Source organism: Erythrolamprus reginae, chromosome 7, assembly GCF_031021105.1.
Source record: "Erythrolamprus reginae isolate rEryReg1 chromosome 7, rEryReg1.hap1, whole genome shotgun sequence".
Classification (NCBI taxonomy): Eukaryota; Metazoa; Chordata; class Lepidosauria; order Squamata; family Dipsadidae; genus Erythrolamprus; species Erythrolamprus reginae.
This window is the reverse complement of record NC_091956.1, coordinates 25,371,994-25,388,608: the sequence shown is the minus strand read 5'-3', so window position 1 is coordinate 25,388,608 and position 16,615 is coordinate 25,371,994. Positions and strand designations below refer to the sequence as shown.

Below are 16,615 nucleotides of genomic sequence, written 5' to 3'. Positions count from 1 at the left end.
GGACCTCTGTCCTACAGGATTGGGTGGCAGAGAAGTTGAACATATGTAAATTTAAAAGTTTAAGAAAGTTTACAAGTTAAGTGAAAGAAACTTCATTATTCATTTATATGTACATGTACATTTCTTCATTAAAAACATGTCTTTCTGCATAATTTAGACTAACTTTGTGAGTTTTTTGAGGGCTGGAACCAATTAAAATTATTTACATTAATTCCTATGGGGAAAAGTCGTTCGAGATAAGAGCTGTTCGACTTAAGAGCCCAGGTCCGGAACGAATTAAACTCGTATCTCGAGGTACTACTGTATTTGGTAGCCCTTCACTGCATATACTGTATATCTCTGAAGAGGTGAGCAGTTTAGAAATATGAAAAAATAAGATAAAATGAGAAATGGCTTCTGACGCAAATGGCTTAGAGTTGATTGTAGAAACATTCAGGCCATGGTCTGTTGACAAGCTATATCCTGCCCATCATAGCTAACCTCAATCAGTAACTAACTTGATTTGGACTCGTGCTACCAAGTCAAAAAGCAAGCATTTTGACCCCATTCCGTTTTATTCTTACATGTGATCTAGGATTTTAATCTCTAAATTTAGATTTAAAAGCAACTAGTGATCCTTAGGTCTTACTTCTGGAACTGATAGCTGGTAATTTTCACTTTTGTTTATCAGAACAAAATACAGTGATACCTTGTCTTACAAACTTAATTGGTTCCGGGACGAGGTTCTTAAGGTGAAAAGTTTGTAAGACGAAACCATGTTTCCCATAGGAATCAATGGAAAAGTGATTAATGCGTGCAAGCCCAAAATTCACCCTTTTGCCAGCCGAACACCCGTTTTTCCACTTCTGGGATTCCCCTGAGGCTCCTCTCCATGGGAAACCCCACCTCCGGACTTCCGTGTTTTTGCGATGCTGCAGGGGAATCCCAGAAGGGGAATACCACCATCGCAAAAACGAGCGCTTCACTGGCAACATAAGTCCGGAGGTGGGGTTTCCCAGCGAAGGGAGCATCAGTGAAATCGTAGCATCGCAAAAACACCAAAAGTCCTCGAAACCCCATCTCCGGACCTCTGTGTTTTCGCGATGCTGCGATTTCAATGAGGCTCCCCTCGCTGGGAAACCCCACCTCCAGACTTCTGTTGCCAGCAAAGCACCTGTTTTTGTGCTGCTGGGATTCCCCTGCAGCATCACAAAAACACAGAAGTCCAGAGGTGGGGTTTCCCATGGAGGGGAGCCTCAGGGGAATCCCAGCAGCGCAAAAAAGGGTGCTTCACTGGCAATGGAAGTCTGGAGAGGGGGCATCCCAGCGGCGGCAGTGGGTTTGTAAGTTGAAAATAGTTTGTAAGAAGAGGCAAAACAATCTTAAACCCCGGGTTTGTATCTCAAAAAGTTTGTATGACAAGGCGTTTGTAAGACGAGGCATCACTGTATGTGCAATAGAAACCTTCCAGCTGATGTTGGTTACAGTATCTGAGATGCAAAACCCAACTCAATCACTAGATGGTAGCAGCATGTTGCATTTTCAAGATGCTGCCATCTAGTGTCCAGATTTTTGCAGTCTCAGTCTGGTCGCCCTAGTTAAGGGCACCAAGGAGCCCGAAGGAAATCTGAATGTACAGCCTTGTAGGACACCAATCTCCATTCAAGATACCTGGTCAACAGATCCACATTCCATCAATTTCTAAAGAAATTGTACCAAAAGTTCCAGATGTACATATTGGTGAAGATAAATAATAACCAAATTTAGCAAAAATATGAAAAAAGATCATCACCCTTATTCAGCTAGAAGCAAATAAAGCATCCTATGAAGAATAGTGCTGTCTATGAAAAGAACACCATCTGGATTTTCAAAGCTGGCTGCTCTTCAAGTACATTCTTGCTTCCTCCTTCTTGCAGTCTCTTTTTCACATTTCTTTTATAATATTAGGAAACTCAAGGAAAATTAAGGATTACGTCATCATCATCACCACACACACACACACACACACACACACACCCCAACATCCTCATTTAGATTTGTTACAGCTACTCTACCGCAAAAGACTTTGGGCAGCTTATCCTATGCTCTTTCAAAAGAGCAGCTGGACTTTTTCCCGAAAGACATTGCTTTATTTTGAAAGTCCAGTTGCCTTTTGAAAAAGCTCCTTTGGGACAACCATGAACTGGATGACTGAGAATCTCCATAGACATCCAAACAGCTTACAACACCCAATCCACAATTTAAAACATTGCCATAGAATAGTGATGATGAAACTTTTTTCCCTCGAGTGTCAAAAGCGTGCACGCAGGGGTCAATGCCCATGCGCACTTCACCCCTGGGCATGCACACATGACCCTCTGTGCATGCATTCACGGCCCCCACACACTCCAGTGCACATGCAGGGACAACCCCCATGTTCTATTTTGGGCCTAGCTGGCTTCCCTGAAGCCTCTGGAGGCCAAAAACAGCCTATTTCCTGACTTCCAGTAGGCCCAGTAGGCCCAATACTTCACCCTCCCCAGGCTCCAGAGGCTTTCTTGGAGCCTAGGAAGGCAAGCGTGACCTCTCACGCTCCCTGGAGGCCCTCTGGAGGCCAGAAATGCCCTGTTTCCTGACTTCCAATGGGCCCAGTAGGCCTGTTTTTGCTCTTCTCAGGCTCCAGAGGCTTTCTTGGAGCCTGGAGCAGGTGAAAACCACCACCCCCAGGCCAAAAACATTCTCCCAGAGCCTCTGTGCAAGCCCTGTACTAACCTGGCATCCAAAATGGGCCTCCTGGGAGAGACGGTGTAGGCGGGGCCAGCTGAAAATGATCTGGCCGGTGTGTGCATTCGCACTGGGCCTAAGGTAGGGCAATGGCTTGTGCATCCGCAGATATGGATCCACGTGCCACCTGTGGCATGCATGCCACAGGTTCGTCATCATGGCCACAGAACTTAATAACATGAACAAAATCAAATACAGTGGTACCTCTACCTAAGAACACCTCTACTTAAGAACTTTCCTAGATAAGAACCGGGTGTTCAAGATTTTTTTGCTTCTTCTCAAGAACCATTTTCCACTTACAAACCCCAGCCTCCAAAACTGTAACCGGAAAAGGCAGGGAGAAGCCTCCATGGGGCCTCTCTAGGAATCTCCTGAGAGGAAACAGGGCCAGAAAAGGCGAGGAGAAGCCTCCATGGGGCCTCTCTAGGAATCTCCTGAGAGGAAACAGGGCCAGAAAGGGCAGGGAGAAGCCTCCATGGGGCCTCTCTAGGAATCTCCTGAGAGGAAACAGGGCCAGAAAAGGCGAGGAGAAGCCTCCATGGGGCCACTCTAGAAATCTCCTGAGAGGAAACAGGGCCAGAAAAGGCAGGGAGAAGCCTCCGTGGGGCCTCTCTAGGAATCTCTTGGGAGGAAATAGGGCCAGAAAAAGTGGGGAGAAGCCTCCGTGAGGCCACTCTAAGAATCTCCTGGGAGGAAACAGGGCCTCCACCCTCCTTATGGTTTCCCCAATTGCACCCATTATTTGCTTTTACATTGATTCCTATGGGAAAAATTGCTTCTTATAAATTTTTCTTAAGAACCTGGTCACGGAACGAATTAAGTTCGTAAGTAGAGGTACCACTTTACAACTATAAACCCACTCTTTCATGCCAGAGGCTTCACTAACATGTTACCCCTTGGGAACAATTCAGCTTGGACTCTGATTTGACGGTATCTACAAACTTCCATGAACCCAAGGGAATAACCAATCATGCTACTATAGGTTTTGAGGTAGCCAGGCTGCACTGTTTTAATCATTCTGTTTAATGATTGTGAGCCAATCATGACTACTATGGTGTTCAGTAATTTGATATTTTTCTCTCTGTACATATGACAATGAAGGGTCATGTTTTTAGAATAAATATAGCAGTTTTATGAGTTTCCACATTGTTTTATTGGCTGGGATTAATATTGCTGTACTTTTTCGTATGTTCCAGTTAGCTTCCTTTGAAGAAAAGGTGGTTACAAACAACACAGAGATAATAAAAACCGAATCACTGTGCAGATGCTCATACTAAACGCTTTTAGCATGCCAAGCCTGGTCTTATCATGGAACATCAATGTCTAGGAAGAGAGCCATGTTCCTCCTCTCTATGTATTGTTTGAAAAAGAGAAAAATGCCACTTTCACTTTTTTTATTACAGCTACAGAAACAATCCAAATTTTCAATTGATGCATATACTCTTCTACAGCACTAGCAACATAGGCACTACAGACCATAGCCAGAATGTTATGTAAACCGCCAGGATGTTATGTAAATGCAGTGTTCAGTTCTCCAGATAGTGTTATTCATACTTATTAGTCATGTAGCATCAGTCTGGTTTTCTGCTGGTACTTAGCTTACAATTTTGAGCTCTCTCTTCCAAAGTAGAAGCCAACAAAGCCAAGAGTCTTGAGATTTTGTCAGGGAGGGTCACTTCCAAATTACACAGAACAAATATAAGGTGACAGGAGGCACCACTGAATTAAACAATAATCCTCGCAAAATAAATGTATGCTCCGAACTAACAAGGCATCACTCAACAGGCATTTAATTATTTACCCCTTCTGTCATTTTACAAATTATAATTTTGGCATGATTTGGAGGAGCTCCATAAGACACACTTAAAAGTTTGTGGGAGTGTGACCCTGGGCAGAAATTGTGCTCTTTTGTTCTAGGTGTCTCAACTATGGGTTACTTTAGGCATTTTAGGTATACAGTGTTCCCGCGAAAGTTGAATTTCCGCGAAGTAGAAATGCGGAAGTAAATACACTATTTTTGGCTATGAACAGTATCACAAGCCTTCCCTTAGCACTTTAAACCCCTAAATTACAATTTCCCATTCCCTTAGTAACCATTTAGGTTATCACTCACCATGTTTATTTATTAAACTTTATTTAAAAAAATATTTATTAAAGGCAGACAAAAGTTTGGCAATGACATATGACGTCATCGGGCGGGAAAAATCGTGGTATAGGGAAAAAACCTGCAAAGTATTTTTTAATTAATATTTTCAAAAAACCATGGTATAGACTTTTTACAAAGCCGTGAAAATCGAGGGAACACTGTACAGTACAAATTAGGCGGCGTACAATTTTAGGTATACAAATTTAGGCGGCATACAAATCTAATAAATAAATAAATAAAATATATTAAGTATGTTGAAAACATATAAAACAAGGGAAGTTTCAATCAATCCACTAGTTTATGTAGCCCAGAATACACAAAATGCACACTTCAAAATAACAACAGCATTTTGTAGATGGAGAGGCATTTTGCACAGGGTGGCAAAGTATATGGAAGCATGAATATATATGACCAGTGCTATGAGGGCACTGACTCCACAGTCAAGTGTCATCACAAGATCACAGAGTAGTAGAACTGGAAGAGACTACAAGGATCATGAGTTCGAACCATGACATGGGATCATTTACCATGTCCATTAGGAAGGTTTAAAAAAAAAAATCAAGAGAGCAGCCAAACTACTCAACAAAAACCCCATGCCATTTTATGTGCATCCAGAACACACATTAAAAAGGGACAAGACTTCAGTTGCATGATTGCAGCCACCATCTTGACCTTTAGTGACACTCTGGATACCTTTGCTCATGGAGGGTTAGACGAGATCATTATCATGACTTCTGTTGTGAGCGATCTTTGTCAGCCTCAGGAAATGTCAGATTCTGAAGACGAAGAAATAGAGATCTTAGTGTATCCTGGGTTGCAGAGGTTAAGAGATGACAGAGGAGACGAGAGCAAAAAAGATAGTGACTCAGGACAGTCCCATGGGGCTGAAGTTACTATGGAAAGTAGTTCCTTGTCAGACAGTGATTTATCAAACAGTGAATGGGTGAACCCAAAATACAGAAGATTAACAAAACGCAGGGAAGAAGTAAAAGGTTTTGAACTCTGCAGTTATTAGATCTATGTTTCTGGACATGTCCTTTGCAAAAACACCAGAAAAGGAAAGCTTTGTATGCAAACAATTTGCCAATTTGAATCATGAAATGTTTTATTTAGTCTCCTGAAGAGAAAGCTTAGAAATACATCATGAAAGACCCTGCAAATGAGACAGAAGCAAATCCGCTGTTAGTTTCAAGTTGCTGGTAAGCTGTCTGCTTAAGTGGAATTTATATCTCCTGCCTTGCTGTTAATTTGAATGAGAAATTCATGGGAGTCGTAAAGCTCTCAACTTTGCCGTGAGAAAACATTTCCCCACACTCTGCCTGATGGTTTGTTAGCATTTGAAGAAGCATATGTGTGTGTGTTTTGAACTGCTGAAGAGAAAAATAAAGCATTTAATGTTTTGAATATCAAAGGTTTAGGTTTAGGTTTATTGGATTTATATGCCGCCCCTCTCCGCAAAGCCTTGTGAAGATCTGTGTATTCCAGCAGCTGGGACCAGAAAAATTTCCATCTTCAGAATTCTACAATAAAATACTACTGAGTTGTTTTGCTTATTGTTTAGGGGCCTCCAGCTGACATTAAAATATTAAACATGGTGAAACCTAATCAGGTCTTGGGAAGAAACCACGAATGAATCTCAGAGCTGTAGATTAAATATATACAGTATTATTATCTGGTCATTTTAATGGGGAGCTTCTCTTTTTATCATTTTGACTACAGTTCTGACAACACTGTCAACCACTAAGACACAGAAATCAAATCAGACAACGACACATCCCAGATGATTAGAATAACATAATAAACTTCTGTACTTTTTGCCAAAAAATTGACAAGGATATGACTTTGGTTTCTGCAGCTGTCAACCTCCCATGAATGGGGCTCTGCAGTTCTATTTTACAGAGATTTGAAGGTGTTTACTGAGGAAGGCAACTGCTATTATCTGTTAATGCCCCTCTTTGCATTTTAGAACTGATCCACAAATGTCAATATCAATATTTTAATAAAACAAGTATTTGCACTGTGGTTTTCTTATATAGATCCTCTATTACAGTGCCAAAAGCATGCATGCAGAGGTCAATGCCCCCTTTGCGCCCCACTCCCTGTGCATATTGTTGTGTCCAGAGGACAGTTAGGCTTTGTACCCGCCCCATATTCCTTGGGCAGGAAAATACTGCAAGGTGATTGGTTGGCTCAGCCTGGCAGCCCGGGATATATATAGCCGCCAGGCACGGCCATGTTTTGTCTTGTTCAGTTCTGTAAACCGTTACTTCCTGTTGAATAAAGAACCGTTACTTACTACAAGATTGCAGTCCTTCATTCCAGTAAGGATATAACACATATGATCCCCCCACTCCCCTGCGCATGCACACAGGACACCCCCACTCACGCTCCATTTTGGGCCTATCAGGCCTTCCTCTAACTTCCAGAGGCCAGAAATGGCCGTTTCCTGACCTTTGGACAGTAGGCCTGTTTCTTATCCTCTCCAGGCTACAGAGGTTTTCTTGGAGCTTGGAGAAAGTGAAATCAGCCTCTGGAGACCCCCCAGAGGCCAGAAACAGCCTGTTTGCCAACTTCCGGTGGGCTTGGTAAGCCTGTTTTTCACCCTCCCCAGGCTCCAGAGGCTTTCATGGAGCCTAGGGCAGGCAAAAATGGTCTCCCCCCTACCCAGAGGCCTCTGGAAGCCAAAAATGCCCTGCAAGAGCTTCTGCACAGGCCCTGTACTTACCTGGCATTCAAAATAAGCCATATGGGGACTCCTGGGAGGGGCGGCATGGGCGGGGCCAGTTGAAAATTAGCTGGCTGGTGTGCGCATGTGTGCTGAAGCTGAATCAGGGCAATGGCTAGTGTGCCTGCAGATCTGGCTCCATGTGCCTCCTGTGGCACATGTTCTATAGGTTGGTTTGCCATTATGATTCTATTATTTATTTATTTTTCATCTGCCGCAAATTCTATAGATGCTTTCCATGATTACAGCATTTGCCAAAAGCTTCATGCAATCAGTGATAAAACACCAAATTGAAAGCATGCCCTTGAAAAAAAAAACACGGAGGGGGAAAAAAGCACAGAATCTAGGGAACTCACACTTCAGAACATCACGAAATTATGCTCTCCGCTTGCATAATTGCAGGTCAGAATCCTGCAGCAATGAACACAGCAACAGCACACAAACAAAACACACATTGCTGGCAGTGATTAAGGAGACAGAATAATCAACATTGGTGATTAAAACTGGCTATACCCACTGACTGAATTTCGGAGAGCAATTAATAGACGCATGGGAAAGAGATGACAGGATTTGCAAATGCAACGTCAGAGATGGTTAAATATTATTATTTTTGCTGCTCGATTCAAATCCAAGTGCAACTATCTCTAATAATTTCCACTAGTCCAGAAAAATCAATTAAGGCAGGGCGCACTTTGCGCTCTTTCAATCAAACCAAGTCATCTATGATAAGCTTTATTTATTAGACTTTCATGCCGGCACTTCTTACTTGGAAATCTCAAAGGTGCTATTTTCAAAATGCAGCTGTACTTTGATTTTCCTTGAAAACATTTTGCTTCTCGTCCAAGAACCTTCTTCAGTTCTGACTGAATGATCGAGGAAGGACTATATCGTATTTTTGGGAGTATAAGACACACCTTAGATTTTGGGGAGGAAAATGGGGAAAAGAATCTGCTTACCAGATATTCATCTGGCTAGCGTCCTTTGTCTGGTCAGCTTCAGAACATTATTTTATCCTCTGGTTAGGGCTTTAAAAAAAACCTTATTTGGAGAGAGTAACAATGAAAGAGCTTGCAAGCCAGTAAGAGCTGGGAACATCATTAGCACCTGGAAAGAAACATTCGTAGCAAGTAGAGCAATGAAAAAAACCCTGCAAAGACTTAGGGCTTGGAAAACATTCTTTGCAGAGAGAAACAATGAAAGAGCCCGCACAATAAAAGTGGGGAAGATCGTTAGCAGCTAGTTCGGGCTGGAAAAAAAAGCTAAATTCAGAGTATAAGACGCATGCAAATTATCAGCCTCTTTTCGGCAGGAAAAAGGTGCGTCTTCTATGGTAAGGTGCGTCTTTATAAGAAAAATGCAGTAAATCCTGTAGCAATAGCAGAGCCAATGTTCAGATCTAAACTTCAGCTCTAGTAGTGATTTTCCATCCAAATACAGATAATCCTCAACTTCTGAGCACAGTTGAGCCCAAAATTTATATTGCTAAGTGAGGAATTTGTTAAGTGAGTTTTGCCCCATTTTACAACTTTAGCAACAGAAAAGTTTGGCTCAATTGTGGTCGTAAATCAAAGATTACCTGTACTATGCAACCACTAGTTTGCAGATTATGAGGGTCAGGTCTTTATTTTTATTCAATTTAATCACTGTTTATTTTAATTAATCACTCTAGTTGGTCCTAAAATTATTTTCAGTATATATAGTGTTTAAGAATAAGGAGTCTTATTCTTAAACATTTAATAACATTTAGCCACTTCCAAATCCAGGCATGGGGTAACTAAGATACCCTGAGTACATATAGTTTTATGAATGGTATGATTGTATTGAATTGTTCTTAATGATGGGCTTTTTAAATGTTTTGTTTCTTTTTAAATATTGGATTTGTATATTGTTGTGATTGTCTCTGGAGAGGGGCAGCATACAAATCTAATAAATTATTATTATTATTATTATTATTATTATTATTATTATTATTATTATTATTATTATCCAATAACAAATTCTGTCTCTTTAATCGGTATCCCACATCATACATTTTGTTATTCTTGTCCAATTTTGATGTTAGTATTTTTCAGTACCTGGAGCTTTGCTACCTACTCCTTTGGACTGAACTTTGCGTTCTGTACCTCTTTCATCTGTAGCCATTGTTTGCTAAACGTTACTGGAACAAAATGTACAATACAACAGAGTCACATAGATTAAATCACAGAAATCAACTTTATCTTTGGTTAGATTGCATGGTTTCTTTAATAATGAAGTGAATCACATCGATGCATCCATCTAGTACAAAAGAAACATTCAAAGCTACTTATAGTACTTTTTAAAAATCCAACTCCATAAACAATTCTCCAGACATTTTTTAACCCACATAGCAAGATGACCCTTAGAAAATAAGATCAGCCTGACATCTTTCATTTAGACTGCCGCAGGATTGTCCCTTTCTTTTGGTCCTTAAGCTCTGTCTTTTGGGTGGGGCTGTGGTAATTAGTGAGGCTGCTATAAAGAGCAGCCTGTGGGTTTGGCCATTGTGGAGGATTATCTGATCGTTGTGTTTTGTGACTGCTTTACTGACATTGACCTTTTGTGTGCTGATTTTTCCCCGCTTTGAAACTAAACCAGGGCAAAGTGTGTTTCACTTTGTGAAAGAAGAAGGACTGTGAATTGCCTCACAGCTGCAAGCTAAGTATCACAGGACTGATAAGGGACTTGTACCAATTACCAGTTTGTTTGGAGACGAGTGCTCTTTGCTATACCAAAAGAGGGCTTAGTTTAAGTGACTTTTCATTATAAAGAACATTGTTTTGAATTTTCAAACGTGTGTGTGGCCTTCTCCAGGTCCCGTCGACAAAACAATGTCGTATGGCAGGACCCAAGGGAAGAACCTTCTCTGTGGCGACCCCGACCCCCCGGAGATTAGGACTGCCCCCACCCTCCTTGCCTTTCACAAACTCCTCAAAACCTACCTCTGTTGTTAGGCATGGGAAAATTGATTCCCCTGGGCTGTTTCCACTTTATGTATGATCAGCATGAGATGTATGATTGTTTTTATGTTAAGGGTTTTAAACTGTTTTTTAAATATTGGATTTGTACTGTTTTTTCTTGTGAGCCGCTCCGAGTCCTCGGAGAGGGGCGGCATACAAATCTAATAAATGATGATGATGATGATAATAATAATAATAATAATAATAATAATAATAATAATAAATAATAATAAATAATAAATAATAAATAATAAATAATAAATAATAAATAATAAATAATAAATAATAAATAATAAATAATAAATAATAATAATAAATAATAATAATAATAATAATAATAATAATAATAATAATAATAATAATAATGATGTTGCGTGCATAGCTCAATTTTTATTACCGGTGCAGTGTCCTTATCCGTACCAGTAGAAACCCGCTACTGCCTCCGTGGTGCAGGAAGCCATGTAAGTATGCCCACTATGGCCATGGCCATCCAGCAAATGGGCAGAGAACCCCCTTCCTAAATTTTGGAATTCCACCCCTGGCTGGTATCAACAAATAGAATAGTCAGAGTGAGGCAGATGGCTAAACTTGCCAATCCATCTGTTTTCCCACTGGCTGATGAATGGAGAAGGAAATAAAAACAGTAGAATCTAACAATTTCTGTCCTCCATGTACAGATATTCCTTGACTTGCAACAGCTCATTCAGTAAACATTCAAAGTTACGACAGCACTGGAAAAAGTGACTTATGACCATTTTTCACACTTATAATTGTTGCAGCGTGATCAAAAAGTAGATGCTTGGCAACCGATTCATATTTATGATGGATGCAGTGTTCGGGGGTCATGTGATTTTCTTTTGCGACCTTCTGACAAGCAAAGTCAATGGGGAAGCCAGATTCATTGAACAATCGTGTTACTAACTGAACAACTGTGGCAAGGAAGGTCATAAAATTAGGCAATGCTCACATAACAAATGTCTTGCATAGCAACAGAAATTTTGGGCTGGCCTCAGATCATTAAGTCGTGGATTACTTGTACAATGTACATTATAAATAAAGCCAGAACCATTTGCCGGTATCAACCCTCTGGAAAGTCAAAAATTGAACACTGGATAGCTGTATTATGGGGCCATAACCTGGAAAACAGTTGTTAAAGTCACTGCTCAGCTGATGTCAAGGGAAAGGCTAATAGTCTTGCCCAATTGCGTTGTTTCCTAGGGTCTGCTAAGGAAGGAACTCGGATGGGAAAACCCATTTTCTTCCTCAAACCCCCCCCAAAAAATAGCTCCCTAAGTAAGCAGTAATTCATGAAAGCAAATTCAAACAAGGAAGAATCCTTGCCGTTCTGGCATGGAGTGATAAAAATAAAATTAGAACTGTCATCATGTGCCCCAGTATCCTGACATCTAAAGAAGCTAACATCTGGCAGAGATGATCAGGGCATAATTCCATCTCTCTCTCTCTCTCTCTCTCTCTCTCTCACACACACACACACACACACGCACGCACACACACACACACACACACACACAGAACAAGCTTCCTATCACCTGGTATGTGTGTGTGTATGTGTGCCAGGAGGAGACCAATCTAGCACTTAAGAAAATAAATAAATTGCAAATTAGATGATTTGCTTTTTCTCTTATCTTGCCCCCTCTGAGTCTGGAGGAGGGATAATTAGGAAAGGCTGAAGGAGAAAAGATATTAACAGAATAAAAGAAAAGGCCCGATTATCAATGAATAACACTGATTTAACAGAGAAAGAAATGAAAGCTTTTCGAATTCTATCCCATTCTGATTTTTATTTATTTATTATTCAAGCTGCAATGAGGCTGCAAACAGAAAATAAGGCCTTGGGGAAAACCACATACAGCTCAAATTTACAAAAAAATGTCAGACTCTATTAACAGGTTAAGATAAAAAAAAGGACAACAAATGTGTGAGATACTATAAAATAGAATAAAACACATTATAACTACCGTAAACAGTGAGGACTACAATAAAGAGGCTATTTAAATGCACATCAGATAGTGGTACTGGTGGTTTTCAACCACAAAACATTTGAGGTGAGTAAAAAGCAGGAAATTACCAATTTATTTTGAGGGGGAAATGCTCTGGATGCTTCAGGATTCTATTCCTCAATTCCTAGCAGTGAAATTCAGGACCAGTTCAACAGTTGTTATCACTTGTTATAAAAAGGCCAAAGACTCAGAAACTGCACACAAAACATCGTGTGCAAATCTGCTCACCCACTTTCCCTCCATCTGACCAAAACGTGGGCTCTGTATTGAGTTTTCACCCTTGAATTACTCCCAGTTATGAAAGCAAATAAAGTTATTTCACTCTCACGCCATACAAAAAAGATAATAAAATAAAGATACAAAAAAGATAATAAAATAAAGATACAAAAAAGATAATAAAATAAAGATACAAAAAAGATAATAAAATAAAGATACAAAAAGGTAATAAAATAAAGATACAAAAAAGATAATAAAATAAAGATACAAAAAAGATAATAAAATAAAGATACAAAAAAAATAATAAAATAAATATACAAAAAATAATAAAATAAAGATACAAAAAAGATAATAAAATAAAGATACAAAAAGATAATAAAATAAAGATACAAAAAAAGATAATAAAATAAAGATACAAAAAAGATAATAAAATAAAGATACAAAAAAGATAATAAAATAAAGATTCCCTTCACTCTAAGCCAGTGATGGTGAACCTTTTTCCCCTCAGTTGTCAAAAGAGCGTGCTTGTGCACTATTGCGCATGGGCAAGTGCCCACACCTATAATTCAATGCTTGGAGAAAGTGAAAACAGCTTCCCCCACCCCAAAGAGGCCCCCTGGAAGCCAAAAACGCCCTCCCATAGCCCAACTTTCCCAACTTTCCAGATTACTTCCGGAACCGCCTGCTACCGCACGAATCCCAGCGACCGATAAGGTCCCACAGAGTTGGCCTTCTCCGGGTCCCGTCGACTAAACAATGTTGTTTGGCGGGCCCCAGGGGAAGAGCCTTCTCTGTGGCGGCCCCGGCCCTCTGGAACCAACTCCCCCCGGAGATTAGAACTGCCCCCACCCTCCCTGTCTTTCGTAAACTACTCAAGACTCATTTATACTGCCAGGCATGGTGGAGTTGAGATAGCTCTTCCCCCTAGGCCATTACAAGTTATGCATGGTATGTTTGTGTGTATGTTTGATTTTATAATAGGGGTTTTTAGTTGTTTTTTATTATTGGATTGTGCATGTTGTGTTTATTATTGTTGTTAGCTTCCCCGAGTCTACGGAGAGGGGCGGCATACAAATCCAATAAATTATTATTATTTTTTATTATTATTATTATTATTATTATTATTATTATTATTATTATTATTATTATTATTAACAACTTCTGGTGGGCCCAGTAGTCTCATGTTTTGCCCTCTCAAGGCTCCAAAGGCTTCCCCAGAGCCAGGGGAGGGTAAAAACGCCCTTCCCCATCCCCCTGGAGGCTCTCTGGAAGCCAAAAACACCCTCCCAAAGCCTCTGCGAGCCAAAAATCAACTGGCCGGCACACGCATTCATGTTGGAGCTGAGCTATGACAACAGATCGCGTGCCAGTAGATATGGCTCCGTATGCCACCTGTGGCACCTGAGCCATAGGTTCACCATCACTGCTCTAAGCAATTCATATTTGTCAGTAGAAATATTTCTCTGCATTTATCTGGTGGGTTGCAAAAAACAGAAATAAAGTGAGAAGCTGCTATCTTTTATTAGAATCTGTGTGAAGGAAATAAAGTATAGAAAATAGAAATCAACACATTGAAATCTTCTCAGGCATTGCCAACTGCCATGTCACCATACCTTAGCTGAATTTAAAAGCCCTTAAGAGAGATGGAAATAACATGAGAAAATTCCTTTGTTTACCCTCAGACTATATTCTGACTATCATTACATGTACTGGATTAGGGCAAGTTGCTAACCAGTGTTTTTCAAACGTGACAACTTTAAGATGTGTGGAATGGAACACTTATTTATTTATTTATTTATTTATTTATTGGATTTGTATGCCGCCCCTCTCCGGAGACTTGGGGCGCCTAACAGCGACAATAAAACAGTGTACAATAGTAATTTGGTATTAGAAATGATTAAAAATCCATTAATATAAAAACCAAACATACATACATACATACATACATACCATGCATAGAATTGTAAAGGCCTAGGGGGAAAGAGGATCTCAATCCCCCCATGCCTGGGGGCAGAGGTGGGTTTTAAGTTGTTTACGAAAGGCAAGGAGGGTGGGGGCAGTTCTAATCTCTGGGGGGGAGTTGGTTCCAGAGGGCCGGGGCTGCCACAGAGAAGGCTCTTCCCCTGGGTCCCACCAGGCGACATTGCTTAGTTGACGGGACCCGGAGAAGATCCACTCTGTGGGACCTAACTGGTCACTGGGATTCATGCAGCAGAAGGCAGTCCCTGAGGTAATCTGGTCCGGTAACTTAGAATCCCTTACTCGGGTGGTTCACAACCTGAGGTCCACTGACCCCTGGGGTGAGGCCCACATGTCATCACAGAGGATCTACAAAATCTTGAAGAAATGTTATGATTTAAATCTTGAGTTTCGAATAAGTTGAAGCAGAATCAGAAATTCAACTCCTGAAAGCAAATCATGTTACGAAATTTCCAATTGTCTCGCGCTCCCTTCGCAACCGGCTCTCCAACGATCAATAGGCATGAGCAAACCGGAAGAATTTTAACCCTGGTAGAGAGGTTTAAAAGAATCAAGATGGCGCTAACAATGAAACTCCTGCTCCCTTTTTATGCATACAAAAAGGGGCAATGACATGGTTCTGTTAGATATTTGCCTGGGTGACCTACCCAGACAGGGTAAAAGTCAAAAGTTCAGATTTGTTTATTGCATGTTGATTGGTTGCCTTCTTTTGGTGCTTAAAATGTATCTTTGTAAAACTGCCCTGTTTCTGGGCTAGACTGTATAAATAGGAGAACTGTCATTGTATAGAGCTCTCAATACTCCATTGCTTCTTGACTGAATTGACTTCCTTGTCCTGTTAGCGAAATAAACCTTGCTTGATTCAACCTTGCTTTGAGAGTTATTACATTGGCGACGAGGAGACCGACCCTCCGTGTGCTATCATGGCTACTCCATCGGTAGTCCAGCCACCTGAATTCTTTGACCCAGAAAGAATGACCTGGACAGCCTACATGGCGAAGTTTGAAATATTTTTGGAAGCGGCCGGCATGAAAGACGCCGACAGCGGCCGCAAGCGTGCTCTTTTCCTCAATTACTGTGGCACACAGATTTTTGAGCTGGCAGAAACCCTCACTGACCCTGAACCAGCGAACTCAGTTTCCTGGGACACTCTCTCATCCAAGCTAGCCGCTCACTTCAAGCCTACGAAGCCAGCTAGAGTTTTTCGCCATCAATTCTCCTGGATGTCACAAGCAGAGGGGGAAACGATCAATCAGTTCGCGACTCGCCTCAGAACTGTTCTCTCTAAATGCCAATTCGATAATCCAGAGGTTCCACCTTCCATCTTGACTTTATTTATTTCCCCTCGCCAGCTGATTATTTTTTAAAGAGATAGTGGTGAATATCTGTAGCTTGGGTGTAGGATGATGGTGGAGGTTTGTTCTCCAAGCTTGTGAGTTGGTTTCCCAATATTTTGTTACTAGGTAGGCAACATCTTCAGCGGAATTTAGGGGATGTTAGTTTTTAAGCTTACAAGGGCTTTGTATGGTCAGTGGGTCTTGGGATGGAGAGGTCATGTCAGGTGAGGGTCATTGAGAGGTGAAGTGCTGGTTGGGGGGTGGTTGGTTGAAGTTTGGTGCCATTTTGGTTGGCTGTGTGGTTGATTTGAATTCTGAGGAGTTTGTAGACTGGTTGTAGGTTGATGTGTCTGTTGATGGAACTGCTTGTGGAATGCCTGATTTTTAAAAATAGGTTATTGCAATGTGTGAACCCCATAGCAAGGGGAGAGCCATATTTTGAACAGGGGACAAATCACTTTTTAAAACCA

The 16,615-nt window shown here is 40.8% G+C and overlaps 1 protein-coding gene across 2 annotated transcripts in view; it reads right to left on the bottom strand.

The window, feature by feature from the left end:
* Positions 1 to 16,615, bottom strand: part of CRACD (capping protein inhibiting regulator of actin dynamics) — a 209,351-nt gene that overhangs the window by 94,594 nt on the left and 98,142 nt on the right. The window lies entirely within an intron of this gene.